Source organism: Phyllobates terribilis, unplaced genomic scaffold (genome assembly GCF_046119375.1).
Source record: "Phyllobates terribilis strain yellow unplaced genomic scaffold, ASM4611937v1 Scaffold_1__5_contigs__length_1240528914, whole genome shotgun sequence".
Lineage (NCBI taxonomy): Eukaryota > Metazoa > Chordata > Amphibia > Anura > Dendrobatidae > Phyllobates > Phyllobates terribilis.
Window position 1 is genome coordinate 519,415,814 of NW_027362761.1, and position 26,056 is coordinate 519,441,869.

General features: G+C 42.2%; 1 protein-coding gene across 1 annotated transcript in view; it reads left to right on the top strand.

Annotated features, from left to right (window-relative positions):
* The first annotated feature begins 2,280 nt into the window (after window positions 1-2,280).
* Window positions 2,281-26,056, top strand: part of NIM1K (NIM1 serine/threonine protein kinase) — an 82,149-nt gene continuing 58,373 nt past the window's right edge. The window contains exon 1 of the mRNA XM_073680294.1: window positions 2,281-2,566. The gene's annotated coding sequence lies outside the window, so the exon portion shown is untranslated. The remainder of the gene's footprint in view (window positions 2,567-26,056) is intronic.

The following is a 26,056-nucleotide window of genomic DNA, read 5'->3' on the forward strand; positions in this document are numbered from 1 at the left end:
AATAAAGTTCATTTTCTCCCATGTACCACACTTTCAGCACTGCAACCGGACACCTTCCTTATGGTATTAACCTGCAGATTAACCCCACAACTGCAGGATCATAGCGTTATCAGATCTGACAGGTTACCTTTAAGACTGTCTAGTCTAGCTTTCTAAAACTTTGATCGGATTAGTAAATCTGTCCCACTATGTATTGTCAGTAGAAGCTCATGTAAAGTTATGTCAGCTGCAATGCCAGACACAACCCATGGACAAGAGTAGCGCTGTTTTTCCAAAAGAAAAACAAAAAAAGATCAACAGACATCCTATGCAGCAAGCTGCACCAAAAAAAGGTAAATCGAGGAAATCTGAACATGACTGGGAAAAACCTACAGCAAAACATTAGGTTAATAAGGCTAATATGCACTCCAATGATCACAGGACTGTGAAAATGCGTTTTAAATCTTGGTAAGTATTAGTTTAGTTCTTAAATAAATGAACAAAAAATTCCACATAACAGTTTTTTTAAAGATAGATTTAGCACTTAGTCCAGGTCAAAATTCATGAAAACCGTCATAAAAATTGGCACAACCACATGCTGGGGTTTGAAAAACTGCCACCAGGATAAAAAAAAATGTCTGTTAGTAATACTGGTGCCCCATACCAAAACTGTGCTTCTCTCTACCCCAATGCGACACAAAAAATCTTTATTATCAGAGAATTCACTATTGATGAATCTGCCTGGTTTGAGTTGATCTTTTATAAAAAAAAAAAAAAGTTCTGAAATCTCTGATAAATAATGTATACAGCAGCAGGCCCAGACAGAAGAGGATCCCATGTGCTAAAACCACTGGTGGACGCAGAAGAAGGCCCCTGGTCTAGAACCGCTGGTGGACACAGATAGAAGAAGGCTCCTGGGCTAGAACCTCTGGTGGACACAGACAGAAGAAGGCTCCTGGATTAGAACCACTGGTGGACAAAGACAGAAGAAGGCTCCTGGATTAGAACCGCTGGTGGACACAGGCAGAAGAAGGCTCCTGGATTAGAACCGCTGGTGGACACAGGCCGAAGAAGTCTCCTGGATTAGAACCACTGGTGTAGAAAGACAGAAGAAGGCTCCTGGATTAGAACCACTGGTGGACAAAGACAGAAGAAGGCTCCTGGATTAGAACCACTGGTGGAGAAAGACAGAAGAAGGCTCCTGGATTAGAACCACTGGTGGACACAGACAGAAGAAGGCTCCTGGATTAGAACCACTGGTGGAGAAAGACAGAAGAAGGCTCCTGGATTAAAACCACTGGTGGACACAGACAGAAGAAGGCTCCTGGGCTAGAACCACTAGTGGACACAGACAGAAGAAAGCTCCTGGGCTAGAACCTCTGGTGGACACAGACAGAAGAAGGCTCCTGGATTAGAACCACTGGTGTACACAGACAGAAGAAGGCCCCTGGGCTAGAACCACTGGTGAACACAGACAGAAGAAGGCTCTTGGTCTAGAACCACTGGTGGACACAGAAAGAAGAAAGCTCCTGGGCTAGAACCACTAGTGGACACAGACAGAAGAAGGCCTCTGAGCTATAACCACTTGCTAACACAGACAGAAATGTGCCCGTTTCAGTCCAATAGATCATCATAATGCACAATTCTATATATTTTGGAGGTGGAAATAGCCCCCTTACCTCTTGGGCGCCTGTGTGGCTGCACAGGTTGTGCCAATGATATGTCCATCCCTGGCTAGAACAATACATGGGCCCTTTGTAGTCCAATAAGTCATCATAATGTATACTTCCATCTGCTTTGGAAGTAGACTTGGGTGCAGACTGCACCGATGGTATGTCCGCTCTGCAAAAATAGGGCAGGGGCTCAAAACATTTGGAATTTCGTTCCAAAGGCAAGATCTGCCCTGTCTTATTACCCAACATTAAAATTGCTCTTCGGTGTTTCCCGAAATACCCTACCCCTCCCCCCAGTAAAAAATACTATGGAAATCAGATCAAAATATTGAACATATTGAAAGGGAATTTAATTTGAAACCTTCTCCGTCCGTTCAAGTTCTTATATTGTATCAAGAAACTACTTTCAGCAAAAATCCTGGAGGCAAGAAGCAAAGGAAAAATAAAAAACTGCTTGCAATTATACATCTGCTTGTTACATAACAAACTGCACGAAAAGAGAAGGTAAAACTAATAGGATCTGCAGAGATAATACATCTCAGGACCCGAAAGCCACCTTAGTTTCTACCTGAAATAGAAAGCATTAGATTTGCTAATTCCTTCTAGTTGCCATAGCTATAGTCCCAGCTCCTCCACCTCCCACCACAAACACAGCCTCAGGGGGATGAGGGTCTGCGGTCAGCCACCCTCCTTCTTGCTAACACACCATTCCCATTCAGAGAGATCCTCCCTGTTTTTCTAGAATGGATGGCTGTGCAAATTGGAAAACAGCTGCCCTGGTACAGAATATTAGGAAAAGCATCAGCAACAACAACGACGACACATGAAGCATTCGTGCTTGTTGGTGGTTACATAAAGCACTGCCTGCTCAAGACCCCCGGCTCCACAGACCACCAGCAATGTAGCAACAGAAGGTAACGACATTCGACAGTTCTTGCTTTATCTCTATGCAGATTGCTGCTTATGTCTGTGATCCCTGCGGAATATGTCCATGAAACGCGCTGGGTATATGTCATATTATATGGGTTGTTTTTTTTATATTTCCCTTCACCGTAGTCTCTGAGCTGTTGACGTAGTAGATATATAGGAAGGATTAGCGGTTCAGCGCATTTAATTGTTATAGGTCTCTGCAAAGATGATATATTAATCAATAAAAGGCTGTCGGTCATCCTCTGGGAAGGTGTTGGAGGGATGGTCCAGGATACGACTAACTTGGGCGAAGTAAGCATGGGTTCTTCTGTTTTGTGTTCTGCGCACCCCTGGACAAGGCAGATGTATATAGAACTGCATGCCCATCACATGAAGTATATACATGTATGTGGTCTGTGTAGCCCCTGACATCTGCAGGACATGTAAGAATGAATAAGGCTTCGTCTACGGAGTGCAGCTTTCTATGTAAGAATTAAGTTCTTCTGGAATACATATGTATATAGACGTTTATAACATGTACATATCCCGATACGTAACACAATCCTGGTTTTGCTAGATGGCTACAGACTTTATCATATAAGTGGAATTAAATCTGCTTAAAAGGGTTTCCCATACTCATCACCCTTCATTCATCTGCACGGGTTAAAAGAATGGTTGTGGCATCCCAATTGTGGCCAATAGACCTCTGTTGACTTATATTGGGGTCCATCAAGGATCCGTCACATTGATTATAAGAATAGCAGTTATCCTAGAAGTCAAATCTGCCGCAATTGGCTCTTCTCAGTCTTGAACTCAAATGTGAACATATCCTATAATCAAGTATCGAAACACGTCGGAAGTCTGGCAGGTCCACCTCTTATAAACAACATTCAACCAAATGTCTTAATGGGAATTTTCTACAAGTATCATCTCTAATATTGGATTTCGTTCTCATTTTTGAGAACTAAAGAAATAGGCAAAATAGTATTATCATTTCCATAAAAATTGCAAACAATGATGCATTGGAGTGCCTCTAAATCATGATATTGAACCCATAACAATGCCATGCAGTGCACTGATTATATCACTGTATAGCACCTAAGGAATATTAGATCCCATGCTATGATTTATGTTCACGACAATTTGCAAAGGGGTAAGTGTAAGTTTTGCGGGTGGGGTTTATATGGAAGAGTCAGGGAGGTGACGGTGAAGTCTCAGTGATCACATGGATAGCCCAAGTATGGCCTTTGCTCTAGAGCATGCATGTCAAACTCTGGCCCATGGGCCAAATCTGGCACTCAGGGTGATTATATTTGGCCTGCGACACCTGAACCACCACCCCAATGTGGCGCCATTATACTGTATGGAGGACTATGTGGGGCCAATATTCTGTATGGAGGACTATGTGGGGCCATTATACAGTATGGAGGACTATGTGGGGCCCATTATTCTGTATGGAGCACTATGTGGGGCCATTATACAGTATGGAGGACTATGTGGGGCCCATTATTCTGTATAGAGGACTATGTGGGGCCCATTATTCTGTATGGAGGACTATGTGAGGCCCATTATTTTGTATGGATGACTATGTGGGGCCATTATACTGTATGGATGACTATGTGCGGCCCATTATACAGTCTTGAAAGCTATGTCGGTCCATTATTCTGTATGGAGGACTATGTGAGGCCCATTATGCAGTCTGGAAAGCTATGTCGGCCCATTATTCTGTATGGAGGACTATGTGGGGCCCATTATACTGTATGGAGGACTATGTGGGGCCCATTACTCTGTATGGAGGACTATGTGGGGCCCATTATACTGTATGGAGGACTATGTGGGGCCCATTATTCTGTATGGAGGACTTTGTGGGGCCCATTATTCTGTATGGATGACTTTGTGGGGCCCATTATTCTGTATGGAGGACTATGTGGGGCCCATTATACTGTATGGGGGACTATGTGGGGCCCATTATACTGTATGGAGGACTATGTGGGGCCCATTATACTGTATGGAGGACTATGTGGGGCCCATTATACTGTATGGAGGACTATGTGGGGCCCATTATACTGTATGGAGGACTATGTGGGGCCTATTACACTGTATACGGCCCACAACTTTGTTCCAAGTTTTTTATTTTGGCCATCTGTGTGTTTGAGTTTGACATCCCTGCTGTAGAGCCAAAGACTTACATGCTAATCCTCTGCAAAATTAGCTTTGGAGGGTCCAAACCTGGACCCCTTTTTCTGTATGAAATGAAAGGAAGGCAGCAAGATCTGAATGGCATCAGACCGACCTCTATTGATGTGTAATGGTTCCATCATATTGAAGGCAAGAATAATGCTGCCTTCAAATCTGATGAAATTGCAGAGGGTAACACAGAAGAGCCTGTAACATAAGTGTGGACAAAACATTACAAACAAGTGCGGAAAAGCAGGTTAGAAGCTTTTTAGAACAGACATGCAGTTAATCAAACTCAAAAATACCACCAAAATAATCCACATTATATCCACAAGAGTCAATTCATTGTCATAATGCCAATTCCTACATTTCTGTTCACTAGTACTTAATCCATTTTTCATTTTGGGGAAAAAAATCAAATAGCCCTGTACAGTTTTGTTATGAGCAATGGTACCTTGGAGTGCCCACGTTCACACGTTGAGTATTTGGTAAGTTTTTTACCTCAGTATTTGTAAGCTAAAACAAGGAGTGGGTGAAAAATGTAAGAGTGGTGACATGTTTCAATTATACTTTTCCTCTGATTTGCTCCACTCCTTGTTTTATCTTACAAATACAGAAGTAAAATACGGACCAAATACTCAACGTGGCCTAATACTGCCATACAGCAGTGATATACAGTGGGTACAGAAAGTATTCAGACCCCTTTAAATTTTTCACTCTTTGTTTCATTGCAGCCATTTGGTAAATTCTAAAAAGTTCATTTTTTTTTCTCATTAAAGTACACTCTGCACCCCATCTTGACTGAAAAAAAACAGAAATGTAGACATTTTTACAAATTTATTAAAAAAGAAAAACTGAAATATCACATGGTCATAAGTATTCAGATCCTTTGCTCAGACACTCATATTTAAGTCAGATGCTGTCCATTTCCTTGTGATCCTCCTTGAGATGGTTCTAATCCTTCATTGGAGTCCAGCTGTGTTTAATTAAACTGATAGGACTTGATTTGGAAAGGCACACACCTGTCTATATAAGATCTCACAGCTCACAGTGCATGTCAGACCAAATGAGAATCATGAGCTCAAAGGAACTGCCCAAGGAGCTCAGAGACAGAGTTGTGGCAAGGCACAGATCTGGCCAAGGTTACAAAAGAATTTCTGCATTACTCAAGCTTCCTAAGAGCACAGTGGCCTCCATAATCCTTAAATGGAAGAAGTTTTGGACCACCAGAAGTCTTCCTAGACCTGGCCGTCCAGCCAAACAGAGCAATCGTGGGAGAAGAGCCTTGGTGAGAGAGGTAAAGGAGAACCCCAAAATCACTGTGGCTGAGCTCCAGAGATGCAGTAGGGAGATGGGAGAAAGTTCCACAAAGTCAACTATCACTGCAGCCCTCCACCAGTCGGGCCTTTATGGCAGAGTGGCCCGACGGAAGCCTCTCCTCAATGCAAGACATAAGAAAGCCCTCATAGAGTTTGCTCAAAAACCCGTGAAGGACTCCCATACTATGAGAAATAAGATTCTCTGGTCTGATGAGATGAAGATATAACTTTTTGGTGATAATTCTAAGAGGTATGTGTGGAGAAAACTAGGCACTGCTCATCACCTGCCCAATACAATCCCAACAGTGAAACATGGTGGTGGCAGCATCATACTATAGGGGGGGTTTTCAGCTGCAGGGACAGGACGACTGGTTGCAATTGAAGGAAACATGAATGCGGCCAAGTACAGAGATATCCTGGATGAAAACCTCTCCCAGAGTGCTCTGGACCTCAGACTTTGCCAAAGGTTCACCTTCCGACAAGACAATGACCCTAAGCACACAGCTAAAATAACAAAGGAGTGGCTTCAGAACAACTCTGTGACCATTCTTGACTGGCCCAGCCAGAGCCCTGACCTAAACCCAATTGAGCATCTCTGGAGAGACCTGAAAATGGCAGTCCACCAACGTTCACCATCCAACCAGACGGAACTGGAGAGGATCTGCAAGGAAGAATGGCAGAGGATCCCCAAATCCAGGTGTGAAAAACTTGTTGCATCATTCCCAAGAAGACTCATGGCTGTACTAGCTCAAAAGGGTGCTTCTACTCAATACTGAGCAAAGAGTCTGAATACTTATGACCATGTGATATTTTTTCTTTTTTAATAAATGTAGCAAATATTTCTACATTTGTTTTTTTTCAGTCAAGATGGGGTGCAGAGTGGACTTTAATGAGAAAAAAAATGAACTGTTTAAAATTTACCAAATGGCTGCAATGAAACAAAGAGTGAAAAATGTAAAGGGGGTATGAATACTTTCTATACCCACTGTATACTGAGCATATAACAGTGTCACACAGTACTTGAAGAACATTATTTTCCACACTATGGTTCAAGTTCATAATAAGCTGCCTGGGAGATGGTTTAAAGTTTTGGGGTTTTTTTGGAGGGGAGGGGGGGGGCGACACATATGATGTTATTAATGTTGGAGGTCTGAGGCCAATTGGGCCTTGATCACCTTGGGGTAGAGCTGTGTTAATGAATATAGTTGACATAACAGTGTGATATAGATAAACTGTAAAGTGCAGGTGAAGTCATAGCCGTTAGTTGGATTCCCCAAGTATAGAATTTGCAATTTTTCACAAACAAAATGAGAAGTTTATTCTACCTTCCCTTTCACAGAATATTATCTGGCACAATTAAAGAATAGTATACAGCAGTGTTAGGCAACCTGTGACCTTACGGCTGCTGTACGATTACAAGTCCCTTCATGCCGACCCTCTGGGGGTTGTGTTTTCTGAATAGCGGGAGCACCATACTGTGACGACCATTGCTGTATGATGCGTGATGGTGACATAATATGGAAGTGATGATCCAGCGACATCAGAGCGGCTTCAGCTCGCAGTTTATCCGCGCTGGTGTTTGCCTTTCATCACTTGTCACCTGCTATAAACTGTGCAGCCTCTGAGAGCACATGATATTGACAATGAAGAATAATGTAACCCTGGGTACAATGCTTCTCTGTGCAGTCATAGTAAGCAGTTCTGATCAGGATGATACGATTGCACAGTCCTCACCTCGTTACCCTGGATCTGGTTCTTTCCACAATCCATAAACATATTGTTAGATGAAATGAAAAGCAAACCTGCTCTTAATTAAGAAATTTACAGTAAATATACCGTAAATTTGCGTTTTAATCTTCAGTACTGTATGGCGGAGGTATTCTGCATTACAACTAGTGTAGACTGCCTCCATAATAAAGAATTTGATGTTTATTTATTTATTTTACCCACTTATATAGTGCCATTAATTCCACAGCACTTTACATACATAATCATCACTGTCCCCATTGGGGATCACAATCTACATTCCCTATCAGTATGTCTTTGGAGTGTGGGAGGAAACCGGAGAACCCGAAGGAAACCCACACAAACACAGGGAGAACATACAAACTCCTTGTCACAATTATTTTTTGGGGGGGGGATTCTCTATTTCCCAAAGAGCATTGTATGGTCTTTTTGTCACTGTGCTTAAGGAGAAACATTACCCTTTAGCCATCCATCGAAGGCCTCTCATCCAGCCAACTAATCTCCTAAATTGCACTGATGAGAGGCAAGAATACCGGAACAGCAGTTTGTATTTGGAGTTCTTTTCCTTTTGGAGAAGATTCTGATTTTGTCTTTTATCCTGTGACAAGTCTCTTTCATGAGTTGATATTGACTTCCAGGATTGCTATCTCCAGTAGGTGCCACTATTTGTATATATTATTACACAGGGAGCTTTGCATGGGTTATAAGTTTCCCTAAGCTATTTTGATGCCTTCTTGAAGGGCTGGGCGATTTTTCATTTTTGAGCCATAACTTTTTTTTTACAATTATTATGATCACTTTTTATTGACCATGTGATAGTTCAGTTTTTCTTTTTTAATAAATTTGCAAAAATGTCTACATTTCTGTTTTTATTTTTCAGTCAAGATGGGGTGCAGAGTGTACTTTAATGAGAAAAAAATGAACTTTTTAGAATTTACCAAATGGCTGCAATGAAACAAAGAGTGAAAAATTTAAAGTGGTCTGAATACTTTCCGTACCCACTGTATATCTAATTTTCTTGATGAAATTATAAAATATGTTATTAAAGACTTAACAATAAATGCTGTTCTTACCAATGAATGGTTGGATTGAGCTGCAGGGCATCGAGCATCCTGGCTCGGACTTCTCTGGATAAATTTATTCTCAGATACTTTGTGAAATTTACACTTCTGAATTATTACCTTATGCATTGATCAACTTTCGCTGTGTATTAATTCTGTATGGCTTTAGTTATCCTAGTGATATTTCTGTCCTATTGGAACAGATATGGTAGTAATCATGAATAAATATATTTTTATCATTCAACTTATTCATAACAAACCTAGAAAACTAACACAACCAAACCTTATATCCCGAGTACAAAACATTTTTCAATTTCTCCTACCTATTAAAAAGGACTTGTCACCAAATCAAAAGGAGCTATTTTTTGGTCAAAATTTTTACCTGCTACTCCCCTGAGCATTCTGGTTTTCAATTTTTTTTTATATGGTCCCAGAAATATGGACTTTATTTAATTCCGTTTTTTACAGTTTTTAAAAGGGACTGTGGCTCAAAGAGTAATAATATAGAGACGTATAAGGACATGTCCCAGATGATCTTTTGAGTCATATCCCCTTGGATAAGACCATAAAAATTATCACAAAATTAAAAGACCGATATCTCTGGAACCTTATATAATAAGGGAGCAGCAGGAATAAAATGAGAGCAAAACTGTTTATTTGTGACCTGATGACGGCTCATATTTAAGCAGTTAAAATACCAATGCTCCAATATATTGTTCTTGCTCAGGGGTCCTCTTCTGTCTCTGTCCGCCGGTGCATCTGGCCTCCACCCAAAGGTCCGCATACTCTTCAAAGTCAGCCAAACCCACCATTAACAACAGAATCAGCCAGCAGTCTAATGTGCATGGGGTCCTGATAACTCTCCTCAGCAGATGATGTTGAGGGAGAGATGGATCTGGCACATTGGATTTTCAACAGCTGATTCTTTTCTTCTAACAGCTAACTGTCACTATATGAGTGGTCGTAACCATAGATACCTAAGCTACTGTAATGCCCTGCACATGGGGTAATCAGCGAATTAGAAGAACTATACTACAATTCTAATTGGAGGAATTTGCTAATATTATTATTATTACACCTACTACGTATTGGGATAGGATCTTGGAGATGGGAATACCCCTTTAAGGTCAAAGTCTGCAGTCACCCTATGTGACTGCAGACTTGTGAATCCTCATATCGCGCTGTAAGGATTCTTCGGGAGCGGCGGTCATATGACTGCAAGTATGCGGTTTACATACTTCCAGCCACATTTTGACTAGACTGTGTCCAGTCTTCCGCAATACACATGTATTGAGCGAGGCTGCGCCCCTCTAGTCGGCATGTGACCGCATGTATGCAAATCATGTACGTCTGGTCACGTGCCCGGCTCCCAGCGCAGGAGAATCCTCACCGCGTGATATGAGGATTCACAAGTCAGCAGTCACATAGTGTGACTGCAGACTTGTAGCTTAAAGCTGGACAACCCCTTTTATGTACCATGCCTTATGATGACACTCATATATAAAGTTCTTCACACATTTCCAGGAGGAATAACAGAGGAACGACACAATGCAGTATTCTAAAAGAGCATTTAGCTCTCCAGAATTTGTTATTTGCCTTCCATGATGGCGGTGAGTGGCTTATCATGGGCTTTCATAACCTGAGCTTGTGAAATATTTTTATTATGTCAATGTTTGTGCTGTAAGAAATGATAAATCCCCCACAAGGCATAATGTATAAGCTAATTAGTGGAGGGATAGTCATCCCGTCTCCCCCGAGCTACAGGAATGTTCTACTGTTTATTCAGATGCACATTAAGATATGGCTGCCTGACAGAGAACGGAGTATACGCAGCAGCAGCTGTCGGTATACAGGGCTCCCCACACTTAGTCCTTCGAACATTACTGAACTAAATCAGCCTGTGTATTTGTGAATGGGCTGTTAATTAAAAAAATTGACAGTTTTTTACTGATCATACACTAGGTTCATCATTTTACTCATATAATTGACAATATAGTGATTATATACTGTACTATTATCCTATAGATTTATACTGCCTACCGTATGGGCACATGCATATTTACATGACCTTACATAGTTAAAGGGAAATTGTCATATAAAAAAACGCTATTAACCTGTAGATATGGGGTTAATCTGCAGGTTAATAGCATTCTGAAGCTACCCGGCGCCTGCACTGAGAGCCCCGCTGCCTGGAGGAAATGAACTTTACTCCACCCGGCAGTCTGTGTCGGACCAGCTGTCAGTCAGTGCTGGGGTCGCGCTTACAGCTATCCCTCACTATGCACTGATCGGTGACTGAAGCCACGCCGGCCGTACCCCTATGACTGAAACCCCAAGGCTGCCAGCAGGAATGAAATTCATTTCCTCCCAGCAATGGGGCTCTCAGTAGAGGCGCAGGGGAGCTTCAGAACTCTATTAACCTGCAGATTAACCCCATAGCTGCAGGTTAATATTGTTTTTTACATGACATGTTCCCTTTAATTCTAGTTACAAAATATAAAAATAATCATATACACTCAAGTACCAAGATTCCTATATTTTTTCACAGGACTGTCACAAACCAGACCATAGAAGGGATATTCATTATGCAATTTATGCAGTAAAATGGCTGCTTTTAGGTGTTTGGAGATTTGACTGAATACAAATGTGCAACCATTTAAGATAAAAAGGCTATGGCTACCTTTGACATGGAAAATTATAAATTTTGTTAGTGGTTACATTTAGTTAATAAAATTGCAGTCAATTTCAGTCATCTTATTCCTTCATTAATTTTTAGATCTTATGATATGCAGTTTGTAGCCTAATCAAAATTTCAGATTTTTCTTTTTTTGTGGGAGTGTCTTTCTTAGTAGTATAGACTGGTATGGAGTACAGTAAGTATTCACAGTTCTGCCATTTTCATTATCTCGTATATCAGTATAGCTTACCGTATATCCTGCTTTTAATTTTCTCTTCACCTGCTTTCCTCTCTTTCTCTGCCCTCTCAGAGACTGTAGCTGCTTTCTCGTCTCACTATGGAATTCTGTGTACAATCCGCTCCCTGTCTCTTCTGTTATCTATAACAATGCAAGATGGAAGGGGAAGAGCTAAGCCGGGGCCAACGGATTTGTATTAGTTTTGCAGATCACTCAGCCAGATAAAGAACTAATAGATACTCTATAGCAGCAAAATAGTGGAATTTTGTTAATGAAGAAAGACTTTTTAAAAAGTTGCTTAACTTTGTATTTTTGAAACAAATGAACACAAAAAAAATTTCTGTGCCAAGGTGTACATAACCTTTTGTGACACCTGGAGCACAGATGGGTTGGATCCTTCTTGCAGTCACATGGGGGGGTGGTGGCCGTGCCCGGTGCTTGGCGCTCCAGTGCAGTGAAAATAGACACATCTATGGGTGTGCGGGAGTTAACGCCAGCATCACTGTTCCCTCTCTAGTGGTGGTGGTTGGTGGCGTTCCCCGTGGGTTTGGGGTGGTGGAGGGAGACAGGAGAGTCAGGAGGCTGTTGTAACAGTAAAACAGATTAACTTTTACTGCAACAGGAGCCAAAAAGGTTCACAGCCGTAGATGGTACACCATGTTTAGGTAACAAAGTTCCAAAGACAGGAACATGGCAATGGATGCAGGAAAACGGCACATTTGAGGCGTAATAAGCAGCGAGTGCGGTCAGAGCCTATCCTGCTGTCCAGGCTGACACAACGGAGTTTTCTCCATCCCACTAGGGTGGGATTCCCCAGAGGACCCCAACATCCCTGCTCCCTCTAACCTTCATTGTTCTGTAAGATGCCTGTATTCCCATCCACGTTATGGGGGACTATCCTCCGGGTACAGGGAAGTAACAGGTCACAGGGGAAATAATTCCCTCGCATGTTTTCTGACTGTCCTTCAGCTGATCTCCAACTCTCCTCTGACTAGACTCTGACTTAGGCCACAGCCCCACTATCAGTATTTGGTCAGTATTCGGTCAGTATGTTTTCTCAAGAGTGGGAGCCAAAATCAGGTGAAGAACCATGAGAGAAAAGGTATAATAGAAACAAGCCACCAATTCTGCATTTATCACCCACTCCTGGTTTTGGCTCCCACTCCTGAGAAAAAATACTGACCGAATACTGACCAAATACTGATAGTGGGGCCGTAGCCTTAGACTGAGTTCAGACATCTGGGAAACACAGTCTGAGTATGGACCATGATGTCCGGACACTCTGTGGGTCTCCTGATCAGAACGTAACAGCCTAATTAGATGTAGGTGACCCACGGCAGGTGCGAGTTTCACAGTGTGTACTTGGATCGTGTTTCACAGATGTCTGAATTAATGCGCACCTCTCACCAATTTGGGGGCTGTCCATTTTTATTTTCATTTTTTTAAAGCTCATGTATTAGCAAAATCCCTCAGAAGGCTCCCTAATGCGCCTCGAAAGGGCCTGACGTTCTAGCAAAAGTAGGGCTTGAACGTCTGGGTTATAGAATCCCGTCATGCAGAGTGGGATCCCACAGTCCTTCATGGCCGCTCTCATAGCAAAAGAGCGAGATCTCTTTGCACTACCCGGGTGCTGCCGCATATTATAAGACAATTTTACTGAATGGTAACATCATTCACATCCATTAACATTATAACAAAACCAAATAAATGATCCAGAATATATGTTGTAATAAGTGCAATGTGTAGGTGCACGTTCACACTGTGACCATTAAAAAGACAAAACTTAGAATAATAAAATCAAATTGAGCAAATACCCTGCAGTAATTAAATAAATAGTAATAGTACATGTAAATAACATGGGGTGCTTAGTTAACACTATTTTGATCAAAAAAGCATAAAAGCTATCCCACCACGACACGGTGTACCCAATCGGGATTGTCCCTAACTCTTGTAGTTCACCTCACTATGTGTCAGCAGACCTCAAAGTAGACGGGGGCAGAGCAACGAAGTACTCTATATTATTTCGATGTACTATTACTATTTATTTACTTACTACAGGGTATTTGCTAATTTTGGTATTATCCTAGGTTTTGTCCATTAACATTTTAGTAAAGTACACAGGTTTTCACTGGGAGAGCGGTCTCAGATCTTAAAACCCCATAGTTGAGGCCCAACTTTTGCTAGAAAGTCGGGCCCTTTCGGAGAACGTTGGGAAACCTTCTGAGGGACTTTGGTGATTACTTTAAATATCATGTATTAACTGTCACTGTGTCAGAGGTGACAGACAGTCGCCCTGCAGTTGGTTTCAGGAGATCTCTACGTTTGGCATTACAAACATCTACCTAGAGGCTGGCTGTCTCTCGGACCCAGTGGCTACCTCCCTCTGGCTAATTAGCTCCCTGGCCTGGGTGTATAAATACCAGGGTGTCTGAGAGGGAGGTGCCAGCGATATTCATTACTACTTGTGAGGCTTTAGCAAGAGCAGTACTTCGTCCTCTCTGGAGCTTGAGGCCGTGTGCGCATTTGTTTGGAGTCGTCTAAAGCTAAGCTATTCCCCCCTGTTTGTCTACCCTTGTTGTCTATAGAGTTTAGTGGAGATCGACTAGTGCTCATCTCCTCCATTCCCTAGCCTTAGTCATACGCCAGGGAAAGTCAGGGCGAGGCACGCGTGCGGCGATTGGTGAAGAGCCAATATAGGGACTGTAGTTGAGACAGAGTGACACTAGACCAGACTAGGAGGTCTCCACTCCCGCTTTTCCCTAGTGTCTGGGCTCCCTTTCCCTCTGTGTTGCACTAAGTCTTTATCACACATTGCGTGACATTAACAATCTGGGTCTGCCCACTCTTATTAAATAAAAAACGTGGTCTCAGATTGGCAATAGGTACTCGTTAAGGAGATCACTAGAATTATGTCTGAACCATCAGATGACTTCTCATATAACATGTGAAGCATGAGCTGATTCTTACGATAACCTTCGAACCTTGGGTGAATCCTCAGGACCGCAATGTGATCTCCAAGATAATCCAGTCCTCTATGAGGTGATCCTCAGGACAACATCTAAATCATATGCTGACTCTGCAGGATAATTGTTGAAACCAGGAGGTGATCCTCAAAATAATATCTTAACCATGTGGTGACTATGAAGTGATTGCAACCATAACATCTAAGCCAAGAGAGGATCCATGAACATAGGCGATCCATTTACGTTAGGAGAGATTTTAATGAGGTGCCTCCTTGCTTAAACACAATTTTAGATTAGGATTTAAGTAGGAAAATAAATGAGATCATAAACTGTAGAGTCTAGACCCAAGAAAGACAGTTTTTAGCTACTTTAAGGAAATCTTGACTGTCATTCTGATTTTGAGTCTTTGAATTCGAGTCTAAATATAAATTTTGATATTTTTTTTCTGCTGTTCTGTTTCCAGAGAGTTGGGCATAGCTGGAGTTCTGCTGACAGTAGGGTAGCCATATGAATGACAGTCGAACTTCACAATCTTGGTAGAACTAATCGATCATCTAATGTGTACGGTATCGTGATGTCCCGACTCTCCCCATTGAGATTGCATTCACTCTTGGCCAAGCTGAGCGTGCATGTGTCTGGAGGTGTTTGGAGGAATAGCTGTTCTGCCAACACTTATCTAAGTTTTATGGCCACCTTTTGGCTATGTACACACGCAGCATTTTGCTGTGTTTTTCCTCCTTTCTTGGCAGTAAAAACTGTGTTCAAAACTCCTGTTTTGTGGTGTTTTTGTGGCAATTTTTCCAGCATTTTCAAAAAATGCTACAGTTCTCAATTTCAGGAAGGATTTCTGAAATCTCATAGCTTTAGCTGATACTGTAAAAAAAGAACAGTTTTTAATAAAGCATACATTTTTGCATAAAAAAGCAGAATTTTTAAAATCTGCAGAATGTCAATTTTTAAAGCATTTTTGCAGTTTTTTCACTCATAGAAAGCAATGAGAAAAACCCAACAACAAACGTTTTTTAGTCCATTTTCGTGGTGTTTTTGAATCGTTTTTGGTGACTAAAGCTATCTTTATCAAGCATGTAGTGTAGACAAATCACACATGTAATCAGCATCCAAAAAATGCTGAATAAAAAGGGACAAAGATGCTGTGAAAACGCCACAAAAAATGCAGAAAAAACGCAGCATAACGGGCCTTTTTAATGCATTGTTTTACTGATAAGAGAGCAGGTTTTGGCTGTGGAAAAAATGCAGCAAAAATTCTGTATGTGAACATAGCTTTACACAGCTATAACTGATTGGATTGACAGCAGGATGAAGGCAAAAACTCTGTTTGTTTCCAAGAAAAAGTATCAGAATTTTGGATGAAATAAATGTATAAAATAATCTCAAATAACTTAAATAAGCGACCATAAAAATCAGACGAGTGCTATCTGTTGATTTGATGGAGAGCACTTGTCCCCATGTTATTCTATAGGGTTGTGAACATGTCCAATTTTTTCCTCAGACTTATTCGATCCGAGGAAAAAATTACAGCGTGCACAATTTGCCTTCACCCAAAAATCTGAACGCACACAGATGCCATCCGAGTGCGGTCTGATTTTCACGGACTGATAATATAAAGAATATTGAAAAACTTTTTTTTTCTCAAGCTCCAAGAAAATCGGTTCACACTCTGATCGGAGAGAAATACGGTCGTGTGACCCTAGCCTTAAAATACTCAAATAACTCAAAAACAGTCAATTATTTTTTGCAAAATTACTCACCTCTCTGTATAGATTTAAACTAGAACATTTTGTTAAAAGCCGAATTCCATTTCTTAAAATCTATAGATTCGTGCTTCCTCTGGATTTTTTCAAGTCCTCTACTATAGTGTTTCTGCTGGTTACATAACAGGCACGGGAAGAGCCATGTGCCGGCTCTAAGGATAGCCCCGTTCTTACAGAACTTAAAGAGTGGATTACCAAGATACATTCCTGATTCGCCATTGTGGGAGCCGTGACTTTTATCCTTCAACTGAACGACATCGTAATCTGTGCCACTTAATTACGCTTTGCGACAATTAGCTCATCAACTCCGCAAAGGCAAATTCTACTGACGGGAGGTTTTTCAAAGACTCAAGGGACATCACGTTTCCATGTGTGTTGTGGATGCAGATGACTTTTATACACGGTCTGCTTAGCCATTACATTACATTACACACTTTAGCCACTTAGTGACTACATTTTGGGGGGACGATGGCTGTAAATTAACCCATTGTCTTATTGTTTTATTTGCTCCAGGTTCCTCTCTAATCTCTGTGCTGCAGGCGCCTCCCTTAATGTCCCTGCTTCTAGCAATTTTGCCCCTTCGAAGCCTTAGGTCTGGGTTCTTCCCCCTATCTGCCCTCCCTGGTTCTTCGCGCCCCACTCCCTCACCTTCACGCACACAGTTACAACTATTTCATGTGTTACCCCATTTTAAGGGTCTAACTCTTGTTAGCTATAAAAAAGGGTTTATAAAAAGGTCGTGTGCCCAAAGATATTCTTGATCCATTACATGTGCTGCACTTCTAAATTTCCCTGGAGACAATTTGCAAATTTTGCCACATATGGGCTACAAAAGCACTCTCGCGTTGTTACTTTCTCCCATTGGACCCATGCTCCTTACTATCCTATATAAACAGGAGGGAAATATACACGACCATGGCACTCAAGTGATCTGGATTTAGTGGCACTGCTGTACATTTACTGGCACTATCATGTCCTCCGGTTCCTCTCACCTGCCTCACTGATACCTGAAAGGTCGGAGACCCATTGGGACATTATCAGTACTGTGTAACGAGTGCCACTATCACTGGGACCAGCCAGTCCCGACGTCCACGCGCTTATCTCATGTTGTACGGGGTAGCTGCGATGCTCAGTCCGGGCCAGCAGCCCAACCATACTGCCAGCTCCAGCTGCGAATCTTCAGAAGCACACCTCTCTCCAACAAGCAGAGAGCCGGTAGGAAGGGGAGCGGTGCGCTCCTGAAGATAGAAAGTCAAAACATCTCCTTTCTCTACAATGTACAACATTTAACAGCAGATAAAAGGTTGAATAACTTTACTACTAAACTGAGGTTCTATTCTACAGTCTGATCAATGATTTACCAGGTCGATGGCCACTTCTTTAAAATGTGCTCCTGACAACAATTATTTTTTAGGCCACATTTGCTCACTCGTCGACGGACTGCTGAATATTTCCATAGGCCAATGATCGCCACATGAAAAGGGTCTTTAGAGAGAGAGATTTTCTCCAGTCATATGTAGAAATTAAAAGGGTTATCTCGGAAGTTTATTGATTTTTTTTGCGTGTGGGGCTAAGAGCTAACAGGAAGGTAGTTGCGGACAACTGTATCTGTCTGTTCTGCCCAGGAATGATTTCTACCTGCACAGACCGCTCCTGTTGGCGATTCTTCTGCTTCCGTTGACGTAGACAGAGCAGTGACTTCGCTTCCAATCTACTCAGTTGATAAGGCGTCCCTACCAATGTCGTGCTGATTGACAGTCAGCTCCCTGCTGTCTAACTGCGGGGAGCCGGCTGTCAATCAGCAAGACGTCTTCAGTGTCACCTCATTGATAGAACAGATTGGAAGAGCTGCTCTGTTGACAAGAGGTAACATGAAATTGAGCTAGCACAGATCGTCCCCGGGAAGAACAGGCAGATAGTTAGCAAATACCTGCCTGTTAGACACAAAAATAACAAAATAAGGCCTTTAAATTTTTGCAATTTTATGTAGGTGATGGCTGTTTTGCGTAGCTTAACGCTGCTATTAGCCTGCTATACGCATAGTAGGTGATGGTTACACAGCTACGTTGCCCCATACACATTGGATTAAAGTCATCCAAACCAGCTTACATTGGTGGAATTGGCCTACCATATAATGTGTATGGGGACCTGCCGACTCTCACACGACAGATGATGATAAGGTAGAGAATGATCAAACAACTTGAATTCTAACTCCCGACCCTTTTGTTATCTATGAGATAAACTACATTTTTCCTCTCTCCCCATAGAAACTTTGTATGGCCACTTGCCCGACAGCCAATTGTAGATAAACTTTTATCGTTTGTCTCTTTCCAAGTGCGACTGTCAAAATTTTGTAAGCAGTTTTGGACATGAATGGATAAAAAAAAGACAAAATATAACTGAAATCAATAAGAGTAAAGTAAAAAGAAAGTTTGCATGTAGAGTAACACTGAACTGGTCTCGATGAAGGATTTGTGGTGACATATTTCCTAGTGTGGATCAGTATTTGTAAGCCAAAACCAGGAGTGGGTAAAAAATGCAGAAGTGGTGACGTGTTTCTATTAGGTTATGTTCACACATTGCATTTTTGCTGCGTTTTTTAATGCAAATTTTAAGCTGCGTTTTACAGTACCAGCAAAAGCTATGAGATTTTAGAAATCACATGCACACACATTGGTTTTTTTTCCTGACTGATTTGGAAAACTGCTGCCTTTTTGCAAACTGCAGCATGTCACTTCTTTCAGCGTTTTTGCGGCATTTTTTCACCCCATAGAAAGCAATGGATAGTGCAAAAACGCAGCAAAAAACGCAGGCATCAGGTTTTGCTGCGTTTTTGGTGCCAAAACCTTAGTGAAGTTGTGTGATGATACAGCCTATAATCTTAATCAGCCAGACGTTTAGATTTATTAATCCAAGAGAAATATACTATTATCTTTGTGTTGACTTGTAAATGTATGTGTATTTCTGTGGTTGGTCAAGAAGAACAGACCAGTATTTGTATAAAACTGAATGTTTTGTCCGCTTTGTGGTTCAATAAAGTATTGCCACGCCGTTTTACCTTCACCCTGTGTTGTCTGAGTAGTATTACGCCCACGGAAGACCCCGGATCTTCACAAGTTGCATCATCTTTTTTGGGGGGGCACTAAATTGTATCATCATGCATGAGAGACAATAAAAATGCAGCAAAAAACGCAGCAAATATGCAGCAAAAAAAACGCAGCAAAAACTGCTTTTTTGAAGCTGCTTTTTTACTGCCAGGAGATCAGGTTTTGCCTGCGGAAAAAAAACTCAGCAAAAACGCAATGTGTGAACATAGCCTTATACTTTTCCTCTGCTTGTTCCACTCCTGGTTTTGGCTTACAAATGCTGATTTAAAATACTGACCAAATACTGAGCGTGTGAACATGCTCTAACATGAGTAAACACGACAGCACTTAGATAAAGAGGCTCATTCTTACTTGTTTTGTGAATGTCATTGTTGTGTAGAAAATTAAAAAAATCTTTATCCTGGTAGTAAAGAAGCGTGTTCCGCCAGCCTGTTCATTCCAGAATCGTGGGTTCTGTGCCAACTTCAACACAAAGCAGCCAATGGAGATCTGATAATCATAAGGACAAGTGAACACTACACAATGTACTGCCGTCTCTGACATTTACTTACTGAGATTGTTATTTTAGGATCATTAGAAACCTTTTCTATGATAGAAGTTAAAGGGGCCGTATGACACTAGAAAAAAAGGGTCTGCATTCTTTTTGTTTTCCAGAAACAGCGCCACTTTTGCCAACAGTTTGCGTTTGGTATTGCATGTCGGCCTCATTCAAATGAATTTGGTAGTTGACTTATGAAACTACACTGTGTCCTGAATTATTAGGCAAGTTGTATTTTAGAGAATTATTTTTATTATTGATCAACAACTATGTTCTCAATCAACCCAAAAGATTCATAAATATCCAAGCTTAATATTTTTGGAAGTTGGATTGTTTTTTTTTTAGATTTGGCTATCTTAGGAGGATATCTGTTTGGGCAGGTAACTATTACTGTGCAGAATTATTAGGCAGCTTAATAAAAACCAAATATAATCCCATCTCACTTGTTTATTTTCACCAGGTAAACCAATATCAGTGCACAAAATTTAGAAATAAACATTTCTGACATGCAAAAACAAAAACCAAAAAAATTAGTGATCAATATAGCCACCTTTCTTTATGATGACACTCAGCAGCCTTCCATCCATAGATTCTGTCAGTTGCTTGATCTGTTTTCGATCAACATTGCATGCAGCAGCCACCACAGCCTCCCAGACACTGCTACGAGAGGTGTACTGTTTTCCCTCCCTATAGATCTCACATTTTATGATGGACCACAGGTTCTCTATGGGGTTCAGATCAGGTGAACAAGGGGGCCATGTCATTATTTTTTCTTCTTTTAGACCTTTACTGGCCAGCCACGCTGTGGAGTAGTTGGATGCATGTGATGGAGCATTGTCCTGCATGAAAATCATGTTTTTCTTGAACGATACCGACTTCTTCCTGTACCACTGCTTGAAGAAGTTGTCTTCCAGAAACTGGCAGTAGGTCTGGGAGTTGAGCTTCATTCCATCCTCAACCCGAAAAGGTCCCACAAGTTCATCTTTGATGATACTAGCCCATACCAGTACCCCACCTCCACCTTGCTGGCATCTGATTCGGAGTGGAGCTCTCTGCCCTTTACTGATCCAGCCTCTGGCCCATCCATCTGGCCCATCAAGAGTCACTCTCATTTCATCAGTCCATAAAACCTTTGAAAAATCAGTCTTAAGATATTTCTTGGCCCATTCTTGATGTTTTATCTTATGTTTCTTGTTCATAGGTGGTCGTTTTTCAGCCTTCCTTCTTTACCTTGGCCATGTCCCTGAGTATCGCACACCTTGTGCTTTTTGATACTCCAGTAACGTTGCAGCTCTGAAATATGGTAAAACTGGTGGCGAATGGCATCTTGGCAGCTTCACGCTTGATTTTCCTCAATTCATGGGCAGTTATTTTGCGCCTTTTTTGGCTAACACGCTTCTTGCGACCTTGTTGGCTATTTTCCATGAAACGCTTGATTGTTCGGTGATCACGCTTCAAAAGTTTGGAAATTTCAAGACTGCTGCATCCCTCTGCAAGACATCTCACAATTTTGGACTTTTCAGAGCCCGTCAAATCTCTCTTCTGACCCATTTTGCCAAAGGAAAGGAAGTTGCCTAATAATTAAGCACACCTTATATAGGGTGTTGATGTCATTAGTCAACACCCCTCCTCATTACAGAGATGCACATCCCCAGATTTACTTAATTGGTAGTTGGCTCTCAAGCCTATGCAGCTTGGAGTAGGACAACATGTATAAAAAGTATCATGTGATCAAAATACTCATTTGCCTAATAATTCTGCGCACAGTGTAGAATCTGTGATCGCAGGAAGTGTTGTTATCTTGATGGCAGAGACAGGGGAACGTCATTTTGAGTTTATTGACATGATCTCTAGTCACGTTGTTTTGTCACTTTAAATTTCCTTTTTTTCAAAAACTGGCAACATTATAGAAAATTTGTTTCATGGTATGATTTTTCTGGTCAGAGTGTGAATAGTTTGTCTCGTAGCTGGAGAGCACCATTATGTCTGTCCATGAAAAATCGGACTGCACTCTGATGTCATCCGAGTGCGGTCCAATGTTTTCCACTGTCTCATAGACTTGCATTGTGTATTTTGATCTGACACTCAGATGAAAATCGGACATGCCACCTATGTTATTTTCCTTGGACCGTTCAGTCCAAGTAAAAAATGAGACTTGGGCACAGTCACATAGAATAACAGGGCTATGAGTGCTGTCCGTGAAAACCTCGGATAGCAGTCGTCCAATATAATTGGTTGTATTGTGCTTGAGCCCTTAGAGATAGCACCAGAGAGGAGCTTGTACACAGATCCCCACAGTGTGGAGAGGGGAGAAAGCTTTTATAGTGTCAGGGAGAACAGAGAAAACAGGCTTTATAAAAGAGTGGAAAAACATGAAGTAGAAATAAGTGCAGGATAGAAACTGTGAAGACATATGAGCTAAATATGAGAACAAATCAGCCCACTGGCTATACACAGACTTCACATCCAGCCTATTTTACAGGGTGGGGCACTCCCACAAGAGAAAAATTTGAAGTTTGGACCAGGCTGAAAACTGCATATCAGGGGGTCTGAAACGCATGAAGGAATAAAGATTGCAGCCTGAATTAAGTGCATTTTTAAATATGAAAAAAAATATTTCCAAGTCAAAGGCGTCCATAGCTTTTAATCCCTTGTTGCATATTTGTATTCACGCATATCTCAAACATCTAAAAACACCCATTTTTATGCAAAATTTGTATAAACTCCATCACTACTGTGGTCCTGTTCATATTCATGGGATTGCTGATATGTGTGCACTTGTATATGATGATTTTTTTTTGCTTTTTATTCAAAATGAACTATGCAAGGTCATATAAATATACATGTGTCATTACACAAGCCGTTCTAAATCTGCGGTTTCTAGCCTGGGCTTGTGCAAACATTAAATTCTATGATACCACACCAGCTGGCACTAGCAGTTCATTTGATATTATATAATGACACTTGGAAACCTTAGAGACCTCAAGGCAAGTCATGTCCTTGCATGTTACCTATTCAGTGCTATGTTTGTCCGGTCAATTGTATTTAGACAACTTACTTTATGGAATATTATATATTGGCAAATTAATTATTTTACTTTTATTGAATTACGATGCTCATTAATGTCACTGAGCTCTGTGTCATTGGGAACCTTTGGTCATGGGGGAAATGAAGCTAGGCCCCACCGACCCCACAGCAGCTACTGCATGTAAAGTCTCACTGAGACGTCCATAAACACGAACATAAAAAATGCTAAGTGTGTCATCAGTGTGTCGTCTGTGTGTCCGGTTTTACCATCAGTGTGTCATTGACCGCCCCCAGGGCCATGGGGTACTCAGCAGCCGGGCCTCTGGATGCCATTTGGAGGGGAATATCACGGTGGCTGGCCCGGTCCGTGACCCAGGGCGGTCAGTGCAAAGGGGGGAATATTTTTAGAAAGTTTGTGACGCCACCTGTGGCGTCTGGTGAGGATCACCAGCGCTGTAACAGTCCTCTGAGGCAGATGTTAGGGCAGCTTGTGATGGGACGACTCCCCACAGGTGGAGCAGGCCTCAGGGCAGTGAAGTGATGGAGGGTGGGCTGCGCTGGGCGTTGTACTGCAGGGGGAACAATGGCGCCGATGAAAGAATGGACGGAGGCAGTACAGTGCAGTCATCCGAGATTTTACTCACAGTTCGTAAGGCAGTCCACAGGTGCACTATACAGGTAAAGGCCTCCCGCGTCGCGCTGCATTCACCGGGCAGGGGTTCAATCCTTCCTCAGGCAGCTTGGGAATACCTGGCAGAACCCCACTTTCTCGTGTTCCTATTTTGACCATCTTCACACTGGTCTTTCTCCCTCCTGCCCTGCGCTGCCCACTTTGAATCCTGTTCGGGTACTCTGAAGTCCCTCCTGTCCATCGGAGTTACACAGACTTGCTTGACCCTCAGGGGACTAGAATGGGGCTTCGATCCCTCTGTCTTCTGACAGATGCGGGGCGTACGGGTGCCGTCCTGCACGCGCCGTAGCCCCTAAGATCCTTTCTTAGAACGGAGCCTACTCCCTGCTCCCCTCCGGGGCCTCCTGACTTGGCCCTACTTGTGGAGCAGAGCTCCTAATGAGACTCTGCTCCCGACTGTTCTTCTGAACTGCTCTCCAGAACTATCTAACCACTTAACCTAACTCTGATCTCCACTGCCACCCTAAGATGGCTTCCCTATATATACTCCTACCAAAGTGCTCCCTCTAACTACTTCCTCCACCCACACCCACTACTGGTTCCCCCTACCTTTGGGTTCTCCCCACTTCAGCCAGGGACAGGGCTCAGCAGCTGCGCTCTGCATGTTGCCCCTCCAGCCGGCCTGGAGTAGTGTAGTGTTGGATGCAGGTGTCGAGGTTCCGGGCAGCACTCCCTCCTTACCTGAGAGAAGGAGACACCACACCTCTGGGTGAGGTGCAGTACCTCTGTGGCGACTGAACCCTCAGGGGCGCCACATCATCTGTGTGTCTGTTTTACCATCAGTGTGTCATCCGTGTGTCCGTTTTTATCATCAGTGTGTCATCAGTGTGTCCGTTTTTACCATCACTGTGTCATCCGTGTGTCTGTTTTTACCATCAGTGTGTCTGATTTTACCATCAGTGTGTCATCAGTGTGTCTGTTTTTACCATCAGTGTGTCATCCGTGTGTCCGTTTTTACCATCAGTGTGTCATCTGTGTGTCCGTTTTTACCATCATTGTGTCTGTTTTTACCATCAGTGTGTCATCCGTGTGTCCGTTTTTACCATCAGTGTGTCATCCGTGTGTCCGTTTTTACCATCAGTGTGTCATCCCTGTGTTTGGTTTTACCATCAGTGTGTCATCCGTTTGTCTGTTTTTACCATCAGTGTGTCATCAGTGTGTCTGTTTTTACCATCAGTGTGTCATCCGTGTGTCCGTTTTTACCATCAATGTGTCATCCGTGTGTCTGTTTTTACCATCAGTGTGTCATCCGTGTGTCCGTTTTTACCATCACTGTGTCATCAGTGTGTCTGTTTTTACCATCATTGTGTCATCCGTGTGTCCGTTTTTACCATCAGTGTGTCGTCAGTGTGTCTGTTTTTACCATCAGTGTGTCATCCGTGTGTCTGTTTTTACCATCAGTGTGTCATCCGTGTGTCCGTTTTTACCATCATTGTGTCTGTTTTTACCATCAGTGTGTCATCCGTGTGTCCGTTTTTACCATCAGTGTGTCATCCGTGTGTCCGTTTTTACCATCATTGTGTCTGTTTTTACCATCAGTGTGTCATCCGTGTGTCCGTTTTTACCATCAGTGTGTCATCCGTGTGTCCGTTTTTACCATCAGTGTGTCATCCCTGTGTTTGGTTTTACCATCAGTGTGTCATCCGTTTGTCTGTTTTTACCATCAGTGTGTCATCAGTGTGTCTGTTTTTACCATCAGTGTGTCATCCGTGTGTCCGTTTTTACCATCAATGTGTCATCCGTGTGTCTGTTTTTACCATCAGTGTGTCATCCGTGTGTCTGTTTTTACCATCATTGTGTCATCCGTGTGTCCGTTTTTACCATCACTGTGTCATCAGTGTGTCTGTTTTTACCATCATTGTGTCATCCGTGTGTCCGTTTTTACCATCAGTGTGTCGTCAGTGTGTCTGTTTTTACCATCAGTGTGTCATCCGTGTGTCTGTTTTTACCATCAGTGTGTCATCCGTGTGTCCGTTTTTACCATCAGTGTGTCATCAGTGTGTCCATTTTTACCATCAGTGTGTCATCCCTGTGTTTGGTTTTACCATCAGTGTGTCATCCGTTTGTCTGTTTTTACCATCAGTGTGTCATCAGTGTGTCTGTTTTTACCATCAGTGTGTCATCCGTGTGTCCGTTTTTACCATCAATGTGTCATCCGTGTGTCTGTTTTTACCATCA